This window comes from Periplaneta americana, chromosome 8, assembly GCF_040183065.1.
Source record: "Periplaneta americana isolate PAMFEO1 chromosome 8, P.americana_PAMFEO1_priV1, whole genome shotgun sequence".
In the NCBI taxonomy this organism is placed as follows: domain Eukaryota; kingdom Metazoa; phylum Arthropoda; class Insecta; order Blattodea; family Blattidae; genus Periplaneta; species Periplaneta americana.
Window position 1 is genome coordinate 136,615,347 of NC_091124.1, and position 12,206 is coordinate 136,627,552.

The following is a 12,206-nucleotide window of genomic DNA, read 5'->3' on the forward strand; positions in this document are numbered from 1 at the left end:
GTGGAGTTGCAATATACAGACACTGCGAGGTTTTTGGGCCTTATCTTTGATTATAAATTAACGTGGGAAGCGCATATCCGTGATTTGAGAAGGCGTTGTGAAAAATCTTTAAACATTTTACGCCTTTTGTCAGGGGTTCGCTGGGGTGCAGACCGCATAGTGCTTTTACGTCTATATCGTGCTCTTATCCGTTCAAAGCTGGATTATGGCTGTTTTATCTATGGCTCAGCAAATAAATCTAAGCTACGTTTCTTAGACACTATCCATCATCATGGGATACGACTCGCTACAGGTGCCTTCCGAACGAGTCGGATAGCGAGCCTGTATTGTGAAGCGGGGGAACCATCACTGTATCGGCGACGTAATGTCCTGTTGTGCTCATATGCGGTTAAACTCCGCTCGCAGCCTGAGCACAATTCTTTCGACTCTTTCCATCATTCGTCTCTTTACGGCCGATACAGTGAAAATCCACGGAGACCTCGTCCAGCAGGTGTGCGATTCCATGAACTGCTCTCTGAACTCGACGTCCATCTACCATCCGTTCGCACACTAGAATACACCACCACTCCACCGTGGATTATGCGACGCCCCATGTTTGATGTAAGCCTGAGCCAAAGTTTTAAGAATTTTACACCAGCTTTTGTTTATAGACTTCGTTTTAGTGAACTTTTATCCCGATATCCAAATTATTCTTTAGTTTATACTGACGGATCCCGAGTAAATGATTGTGTTGGTTGCTCCTTCGTTGCAAATGGACAGATATTTAAATATAAACTGAGCGAATATACCAGTGTTTTTACTGCAGAATTATATGCTTTTTACAGAGTTTTATTGCTTTTAATTCGAGAACCTCGGGGCAGATATCTAATCTGCTCCGACTCTTTAAGTGCCATTCAGTCTTTGCAGTCTCTCTATTCAGAGGATCCCCTTGTGTTAAGAACTCAGCAGCTGTTCCACACACTCCTAAGCTCTGATTGCGAGATTGGAGTAGTGTGGATTCCTGGCCATGTCGGAATTCGTGGGAATGAGGCCGCAGATGCTGCAGCCAAAGATGGTGCCACGAATGGCACTCTGGTATATTGGCGCGAGAGGTGGCAAGACTTACAAAATTATTTGAAATGTAGAATATGGTGGCAATGGGAAGGAGAATGGTCTGCACAAGAGGAAAACAAATTACGAAGAATAAAGAATACTGTTCGAGTTTGGGATTCGTCCACAAGAGCGTCACGGCACGAAGAAGTTTTACTCACCCAGTTGAGGATTGGCCACTGTTATCTGACACATGGCCATCTGCTACGTGGCGAGCTTCAGCCGGAGTGTGATCTATGCCATGTTCCACTTACGGTGGAACATTTTTTATTACATTGTAGAAAATATGACCGTGTCCGTCGGCAATATGGAATTCGGCCGACTCTTCGTGACGCTCTTGGAAATGATTTTAATTGTACAAATGCAGTCCTGAGATTTTTATCGAGTACTGGACTTGACAGGGTAATTTAGTTTCTGACTCGTTTTAATCATCCTCCGGACCCTTTACATCCGGAGGTTACACTTGTTATTTAGTATATAAGTTTTTTAACAAACTTGACATTCGGACATTTTACATCCGAGTATTTTAGAAATACGCCAGATAACTTATTTATGGTAGCATTTGTATTGTTATTTTGTCTCTTTTTAAATACTAGTTAAGGTCAGATTTTTATAATGTTTTATGCATCACCCTGTTGAAACTGCATTTGTATACCTCGTTTTAATCGTGACAACGTTTTTTAGTTCTTTAAGCATTCTGATTATTGTATAGTCTCTGTTCTGTAAAGAATTTTAGATAAGGGCGCAAATAGCCATAGATGCTGACGCGCCCTTTTTAAACCCCACTAACTAACTAACTAACTTCTTCTTACGATGTGTCTGAAGCTTAGGATTTCATTTATTTAAGCTAAGTTTTAGACACATCTTTAAAATTGTGTATTATCTCTACATAATATATTTCACATGTAACAAACTACAACCCTAATATACCAAAGGTAAAATAGGGTTTCAATATTTGGATAACAATAATAATAATAAGTTTTAGACACATCGTAAGAAGAAGTGACTAATTGGAAATATTCTATCCTGGAACCACGGCGAGCTTCGTACAGAGTAGAATGAGACCTTATGCATTTATTTATAAGTATAACGAAGCAAATACGAATAAAATCACATAAATATGATCTTTCCAACAGTTTACAATATCTTGGATATTCTTTTTTATGGTAAAAAATAAATGAACGGAAATGTAATACAGCATGACCTTGTCTTGCAAACATTTTAAAATTCATTATTTAACAATGCCGTATCAAATATGAGGTTCCTAGCGTCAATGGAATTGATAATAGTCAGACGATAATTCGCGAGATTAGTATGCTCTGTTGCCAGTTTCTTCACTAATATTAATATTAATGTGAATATTAAATTCCGTAATTATGTATTGCGATTAATATTCCAAAATTAATTTTAAGTTTTAAAGAAAAAAACAATACCAGGATATTTTATTGGAATCACCACAACAATGGAAGGAGTCCATAATCGTACCCATTTTTAAGAAGGGGGACAAGACTGTGGTAACTTTCGAGAAATATCACTTTTGTTGACGTCGTACAAAATTTTGTCCAATATTCTTGTGAGAAGATTAACTTCGTACGTAGATGAAATTATTGGGGATCATCAGTGTGGTTTTCGGCGTAATAGATCAACTATTGATCAGATTTTTTGTACTCGACAGATATTGGAGAACAAATGGGAGTATAAGGGTACAGTACATCAGTTATTCATAGATTTCAAAAAGGCGTATGACTCGGTTAAGAGAGAAGTTTTATATAATATCCTTATTGAATTTGGTATTCCCAAGAAACTGGTTCGATTAATTAAAATGTGTCTTAGTGAAACTTACAGCACAGTCCGTTATAGGCCAGTTTCTATCTCATGATTTTCCAATTCACTGCGGGCTAAAGCAGGGAGATGCACTATCATCTTTATTTTTTAACTTCGCTCTAGAATATGCCATTAGGAAAGTTCAGGATAACACAGAGGGTTTGGAATTGAACGGGTTACATCAGCTTCTTGTCTATGCGAATGACGTGAATATGTTAGGAGAAAATCCACAAACAATTAGGGAAAACACGGAAATTCTAGTTGAAGCAAGTAACGCGATAGGCTTGGAAGTAAATCCCGAAAAGACTAAGTATATGATTATGTCTCGTGACCAGAATATAGTACGAAATGGAAATATAAAAATTGGAGATTTATCCTTCGAAGATGTGGAAAAATTCAAATATCTTGGAGCAACAGTAACAAATATAAATGACACTCGGGAGGAAATTAAACGCAGAATAAATATGGGAAATGCGTGTTATTATTCGGTTGAGAAGGTTCTGCCATCTAGTCTTCTGTCAAAAAATCTGAAAGTTAGAATTTATAAAACAGTTATATTACCGGTTGTTCTGTATGGTTGTGAAACTTGGACTCTTACTTTCAGAGAGGAACAGAGATTAAGAGTGTTTGAGAATAAGGTTCTTAGGAAAATATTTGGGGCTAAGAGGGATGAAGTTACAGGAGAATGGAGACAGTTACACAACGCAGAACTTTACGCATTGTATTCTTCACCTGACATAATTAGGAACATTAAATCCAGACGTTTGAGATGGGCAGGGCATGTAGCACGTATGGGCGAATCCAGAAATGCATATAGAGTGTTAGCTGGGAGGTCGGAGGGGAAAAACCTTTGGGGAGGCCGAGACGTAGATGGGAGGATAATATTAAAATAGATTTGAGGGAGATGGGATATGATGGTAGAGACTGGATTGGTCTTGCACAGGATAGGGACCGATGGCGGGCTTATGTGAGGGCGGCAATGAACCTTCGAGTTCCTTAAAAGCCATTTGTAAGTAAGTAAGTAAGTAAGTAAGCAGTGGCGTATACTGGTTAAAGGGTTTGAGCTACCACTGACCCTATTATTACACAAAATATATTTTAAAATCCCTATAATAAAATTCCTTACATATTTATGTGAATTTCAAACGTCTTGATTGGGACGAAAATACGTTGATGACTTCGTCATTGAAATTACAGTTGGGCCACTTGCAAAGTTTCTGTAGAAATGACTTTTCAATGGATATTAGTGCCAAGCCGGATAAACGTTCTTGTGTATGAGTTGATCTACAGTAGGATTTTATTCTCTTCAACGCAGAAAATGTTCTTTCTACCAATGCTGACGTAGCTGGTATTGTCAGAATTAATGTTGCCAATTTAAGGTCTTCAGGAATAACTTGGTTCAGCTGGTTTTCATATATGGCAGATAATATTTCATGGATAGGTTTGTTCGAAAAATCAAAGACTTCTGCTGAATTTATTACACTTAATTCATTTTTCAAACGTACTTGATCAAAGTGACTGTTATAGGACTGAAATAATTTGTGTAGTGCCTCATTCGGGAAGTTTTCTCTATAAGCAGAAAATTTTTGATAATCTAGAAGATGTGTGGACTGAAGCTTTCCATAATCAGAAAATCTGTCAGTAATTTCCATGTGCATACGATCTAGTATGCTGTAGTACAGCTGCCTGTAATTCAATTCATCATCTCCTTTTCTTCGCTTTAATGGTGGTTCCATTGTATTGTCTGAAGAATTTTCATTTTCCATATTACTCCATATGGACGGAAACCCACTACGTCTGAACTCGGATATAGTATTTTTTTAACTTTGATACCTCTTGCATGTAGTATGCTATGTCTTGACTTTTTGTCTGAAGAATGTTGTAGAGCACATCCGTATGTGCGAACACTCTAGCATAGACTTCAAGAAGAAATATATTCTGAAACTGTGCGAAAAAATTCAAATATCCTTGAGCCTGCACAATTACAGCATCATCCCAGTTTTCTTCAGAGTCATTAAAAAATGATATTTTTAAAGAAAGCAGTCCGTTTTTCTCTGTATTCGTTTACTGTATTTACAAGTCAAGATGTAAAATTCAATCTAGTTGGTGCTACTTTTGGGAGTTTCTTGTTCTTAAATTTCTTGATTTTTCTGATCTCTTAGGAGATGATGAGAAAAATACAGCTAAACCCGACAGTGTTTTGAAAAAATGCTGCATTCTGGAATGGATGAAGTAGTTTGTTGCAATACTAAATTGAGAACATGGCTGTAACAATGGACAAATAGTGCTTGAGGATACTTTTCTTGAACTTTTGTTTTTAAGCCATTAATATTTCTCGCCATAACTGAAGCACCATCGTATGTCTGTGCAATTAACTTATTGCAGACATTGTATTCAGCTGTAACACCTTCCACATGCTGAAACAAAGTAGCAGCAGTTTTGTCCGAACTGACATTTGTGAATCCTATAAACCGTTCTTGAACATTGGCAGTATTGTCGACGTATCTTAAAACAGTTGGCAATTGAGTCTGATTAGAGCAGTAACTTGTTTCATCAACAACAATGGCCACAAAACGTTTTATGTTCTTTATCATAACCCCACATATAGCAAATATTAAGTCATTCTGAATTGCGGGAGAATTACCACGAAATACTGTCGAACTCTCAAGATGATTGGCCAGTAAATGGTCAAATTCAATTAAGGATCTTAAATATTCAATATAATTTCCTATATTGCCTGATTCCACACTCTCGTTATGACCCCGAAAAGCCAATTCTGGTTTTCCTAGAAAGCAGACTGCGTTAATAAGACGCAGTAAAATCTCCCGATTTTTTTTTTCACAAGAGCGTTGTGTTGGTTGATGTGTAGAGCCTTTTGCTTATCTAGCTGTAAATCAATTCTTGTCTTCCCAAAGTTTGCAAAGTTCATGCTACTACAAATATGAGCTTTGGATTTGTCGTGTTTTAGGACTGCCGTTCGAAGGGAGTTCATATTAGAAAACCCCTCTTTTGATCACACATTAGTTTCGCGGCTAAATAACAAACATGGCCAGCAAAATAGTTTAGACAGTTCAGAAGTACCACACAACCAAATCCACTTATGATATGATGTTGAAGTGAAATGGCGTGTGTACTCTTGCTGTTTTTCTTTTACGTCCATGGACAAATTTAACTCAGGAGTTGGTCTTTCCATTTTCACAATTTCAACTTTCTCGTTGTTATGTACGACGGTTAAAGTGCACTTTTAATAACCCTTCTATTACACAGTCATTTTCAACACAAACCTCTCCAGAAACTTGTTCTGCCATATTTTTCACAATATCACTTAATTGGGAAATTAAAAACTTAATAATTCACCATTAATATAACTCTTAGACACTCGAACAAATCGCAGATTTAAAATAATGCAGTGCAAGAACACAATCGCATTCAATTGCTAGAGTACTAAGCGTATTGCTGCTTCGCGCCTGCGAAGAAACCGATCACGAGAGCGGCAACTCACCCAGCCTACACTGCACGATGGAAACAGAAAGGAGCGGGGGACGGGCAGTTGTGCGACAGGACAGCGTGAGCGGAACGGTCACAGGCTACCTCACGTAGCAAGCGGTTTCTCCAGCGATGCCGCCTTGACAACTTGTTTCTTTTCGAGACCAGAGAGCGCATGTAAATCTAACAATTACTTTAATTTTAATTACAATGGTAAAGCTAATGATACAAATTTATTACGTTATGTTATATTATAAACTTTTTCTTTTGTAATTTCCTTGGGCTACCGCCTGTAGCCCCGGTAGTCCGCAAAATATGCCCCTGTTTGTAAGTAAGTAAGTAAGTAAGTAAGTAAGTAAGTAAGTAAGTAAGTAAGTAAGTAAGTATTGAGTGAGTAAGTAAGTAAGTAAGTAAGGGTGCAACGGAATAGGACATGTAACTTAAATAGTCAATAATATGCAAAACAATGTGGTTTTCTTAATATGGTTCGTCAAATTTGGTTAGAAAACTTTTCTTTCACTCTGTACATATAAGTGCGGAATTCAACCCAGGACCATGGCTTCCAAACAGTATTGAAACTGCGCCTCAGCCAATGCTAATGGTACGAGACGACGACTCATTCATGGTAATTTAATTATTAAGAAAACCGAACCCTGCAGCGAGAATAAGTATGACGTCAGAAGACGTAAACTGAAACTAATTAGCTAAGTCGTGATTTGCAGATTCCGGTTAACTGCAGGTCTTAATCGGCTATAAAACATATTATGTCTATGTATTCTTGTAATTTTCGAGGAAAATAGTATCATGATCGTTGCATAACGTGCTGAATGGCGCTGCACTACGTAATTGTGTTAACACCAGCTGCAATCTTGATAATATGATTGTAACAACTGTAACACAACACACGTGGGATTGTTCGCACTCTCCTCAAACTGAGAAATACGGTCCGGAAGGTCGCCAGATTATAAATGATAATTTTGATTAAAATCGTTTTTGAATTTTCGGAACTTAAATTTACAATGAATATTAAAAAATTGTGAAGTTTCTCATTTCTAATTTCTACAGATAGAATTAATTAGGCTATTTAATTCTCCAAGAATATATCAAATCTGGTAACGTGAATAATTTTGAATCTCAGATATGATTACCGGTATGTGAAGACACCTGGAATTTGCCACGCCCTCTTATGGCGACAGTTAACAGAGCTGAATTTTATCATAAGGAGCAAATGACTTCTGAATTTACGTTCAGTCCTGGTCAGGGACACTTTTTTTCGTCTGCGTTTATCGATTTTCATGTCACTATCTTCGAATCTATTAGCAAGGGTCAAACCATTAAACTTAAGATATTTTAATTTTATTTTAAAATCCTATTGTATTATTTTTAGTATTATTATTATTATCTTACAGGAGTGGCAAGGACCCATGAATATGATAGTAACTATTTTAGAGTCCTATTTGTTGAATTTATTCAGCGAAATGAGCATAAGTGACTATATTTAAAACTATTTTGGCGTTTATTTAGTGCTTAAAATATTCCTGTTATTATAAACATTTATTTAGCTTCGTTATATAATTGCTGAAGTCCACATGCTGTAACTTTCTTGCGAGTAATATCTCTACAATCCCAAACTAAATAATGCATTTTACTTTACAATTTTACCTTAGAAGTAGACTAATATTTTATAAATGTTTTTTGTGATTGAAATATTTTTTACGATGATGAGTAAAGTTGGATTTTACTCACTGCTATTCGTTTTAGCAGTGCTTAATAAAATATACTATTCAACGTACATACTCCATTCAATAAAGAATTAATACATTACTTTTATAGTTCTTGACATAAATATTACACGTAATACAAATAAGTAACAAATTTAACATTTACATAATATATATTTTAGCTCATATTATTCTGAAGTTACATCTGTAGTACCCATTGCAATAAAATATAAGTAGCATTCCCTACAGAAGAGAAAGACGCCCATATAAAGGATAGCTTCTATGAGGAATTGGAACACACTTTTGATCAGTTACCTAGATATCACATGAAAGTTGTATTGGGGGATTTCAATGCTAAAGTAGGACGGGAGGATATTTTTAATCCAAAAATTGGAAAAGAGAGCCTACACGTAAGTAGTAATGACAATGGAGTTAGGTTAGTCAACTTTGCCACATCAAAAATTTAATTTTCAAGAGTACAACATTCCCCCATACGGATATACATAAATATACGTGGAATTCTCCAGGCGGAATAACACATAAACAGATATATCACATCTTGATAGATAAAAGAAGGCACACTAGTGTAGTAGATATTCGAACTTTCAGGGGGGCAGACTGTAATTCTGACCATTATTTGGTAATGGAGAATTAAGGGAAAGACTATCAGTAGCCAAGCGAGTAGAGCAATAAGCTAATATTAATAAATTCAATATTCTGAAATTAAAGGACGAGGAAATTGAGCAACGTTATCAGGTTGAAATTTCAAATAGGTTTGCTGCTTTAGCAACTGCTAACGAAGCTGAGGAAGAGTTAGATGTTAATAGCGTGTGGGACAATATCCGAGATAATATAAAAATTGCAGCTGAGCAGAGCATAGGTTATCAGGAAACTAAGAAAAAGAAACCCTGGTTTGATGAAGATTGTTCCATTGTAGTAGATAGAAGGAAACAGGCAAAATTGAAATTCTTACAGGAACCAATCGTGTAGAATAGAGATAATTATTTCAATGAAAGACGGGAAGCAACTCGTACACTTAGGAATAACAAGAGAGATTACCTGAAGGAAAAACTGAATGAGATAAAAACAAATAGTAAGAATAAAATCATTCGAGATGTATATAAGGGTATAAAGGAATTTAAAAATGGATATCAGGCAAGGATAAACGTCATCAAGGATGAGAATGGTGACTTGCTTGCAGACCCTCATTTAATCCTGAACAGATGGAAAAACTATTTTGGGCAACTACTAAATATACATAGGCCAAATAGAAATGACTGGGACGAAATTCAAATACAAACTGCTGAGCCATTTATACCGGAACCCACACTTTCAGAAGTCGAAATTGCGATAGAAAATCTGAAAAAGTACATGTCTCCAGGTATTGTTCAAATTCCAGCAGAATTAATACAAGAGGGTGGAAGGGCATTATCTAGCGAAATTTATAAACTTGTACTTGCTATTTGGGAAAAGGAAATTGTACCAGAACAATGGAAGGAGTTTTAAGAAGGGGGACAAGACTAAGTGTAGTAACTTTCGAGGAATATCACTTTTGTTGACGTCGTATAAAATTTTGTCGAATATCCTTTTGAGAAGATTAACTCCATATGTAGAAGAAATTATTGGGGATCATCAGTGTGGTTTTAGGCGTAATAGATCGACTATTGATCAGATGTTTTGTATTCGACAGATATTGGAGAACAAATGGGAGTATAAGGGTACAGTACATCAGTTATTCATAGATTTCAAAAAGGCGTATGACTCGGTTAAGAGAGACGTTTTATATAATATTTTTATTGAATTTGGTATTCCCAAGAAACTGGTTCGATTAATTAAAATGTGTCTTAGTGAAACTTACAGCACAGTCCGTATAGGCCAGTTTCTATCTGATGCTTTTCCAATTCACTGTGGGCTAAAGCAGGGAGATGCACTATCACCTTTACTTTTTAACTTCGCTCTAGAATATGCCATTAGGAAAGTTCAGGATAACAGGCAGGGTTTGGAATTGAACGGGTTACATCAGCTTCTTGTCTATGCGGATGACGTGAATATGTTAGGAGAAAATCTACAAACGATTAGGGGAAACGCGGAAATTCTAGTTGAAGCAAGTAAAGCGATTGGGTTGGAAGTAAATCCCGAAAAGACTAAGTATATGATTATGTCTCGTGACCAGAATATAGTACGAAATGGAACTATAAAAATTGGAGATTTATCCTTCGAAGAGGTGGAAAAATTCAAATATCTTGGAGCAACAGTAACAAACATAAATGACACTCGAGAGGAAATTAAACGCAGAATAAATATGGGAAATGCGTGTTATTATTCGGTTGAGAAGGTTTTGTCATCTAGTCTTCTGTCAAAAAATCCGAAAGTTACAATTTATAAAACAGTTATATTACCGGTTGTTCTGTATGGTTGTGAAACTTGGACTCTCACTTTAAGAGAGGAACAGAGATTAAGGGTTTTTGAGAATGAGGTTCTTAGGAAAATATTTGGAGCTAGGAGGGATGAAGTTACAGGAGAATTGAGAAAGTTACACAACACAGAGCTGCATGCATTGTATACTTCACCTGACATAATTAGGACCATAAAATCCAGACGTTTGAGATGGGCAGGGCATGTAGCACGTATGGGCGAATCCAGAAATGCATATAGAGTGTTAGTTGGGAGGTCGGAGGGCAAAAGACCTTTGGGGAGGCCGAGACGTAGATGGGAAGATAATATTAAAATGGATTTGAGGGAGGTAGGATATGATGGTAGAGACTGGATTAATCTTGCTCAGGATAGGGACCAATGACGGGATTATGTGAGGGCGGCAATGAACCTCCGGGCTCCTTAAAAGTCAGTAAGTAAGTAAGTAGTAAGTAAGTAAGTAAGTAAGTAAGTAAGTAAGTAAGCATTCAACTTATCCTAACCGCTTCGTTGATTAGGGGCCATACATAGCCGGTTTAGATGGCCATGGATTCGTGATCATGGATAAAACAGGTTACTTATTTCTTAATGTTTCAGAGTTTAGACGGCCGTGAAATCGTGATTGTACTGTATAACCTCTTCAATTTGAAATATTTATGTAATGTAAAATTTTATCGTAGAAAAAACAATATATGATACACATTCGTAAAGTTATGTTTTTGGCCCTCGTGTGTTCGTGAAATTCGGCTTCGCCTTGTTTCACAAACGTTACACTCGTGTCAAAAAGATAACTTTTACGAACTTGTATCATAAATAACTATTGTATTGATTTCAATATTTGGTTATGATGTGCGATCCTGGCTTGTTTTTAGTGGTGTATTTATTAGCACATAATTCCTGAGATCGTGAGATATTCTATGAAATTAATTTAAATCGTTATTATAATTATAATTATAGTTGTAATAATTATTATTATTGGTAAATCACCCTTTGAGTATCAACGGAATATTTTACAAAATATATAGATGCTCGTATAGCCTAATTGACTGTAAGGAAACCAATGAGTTCATGAGGAAAATCATTTCTTTTCTTTAATGATGGTATTATTATTATTATTATCATTATTATTATTATTATTATTATTATTATTATTATTATTAATATTATTATATTACTATTCCGATGATGATGATGGTTATAACAATAATAATAATAGTAATAATAATAATAATAATAATAATAATAATAATAATAATAATTATCGCTAGTCTACAAATTTTAACTTTGAAAATTGTGCCGAAATGAAACATTGTTACTATCCACATATTTGCCATGCTGAATCCAAAAATGGAACCCATTTTTCAGCAGCACCCTCAGATTTTCAGTTATTACCCTTATTACACTTCTGAAAAGTTCGATACTAACTAAGCAGTTCCACATTTTTAATATCTAATGCAGAATGCATAAACAAAGTCTTTCACTATTATAGTGGTGTTAGTATTAAAAATAAAGTATCCTTCATGTTATAATGATGTAAATAGCTATTTACATTTACGTAGTGGATGGAGGCGTCGCTGTAAAACACTTTTTGTGTTTGTTTTAGTATTCTCTCTTTGTATGAACGAGCAGTAATTACTCATCGTAGATGGATCCCATCTCCCTTTATAACGCTGT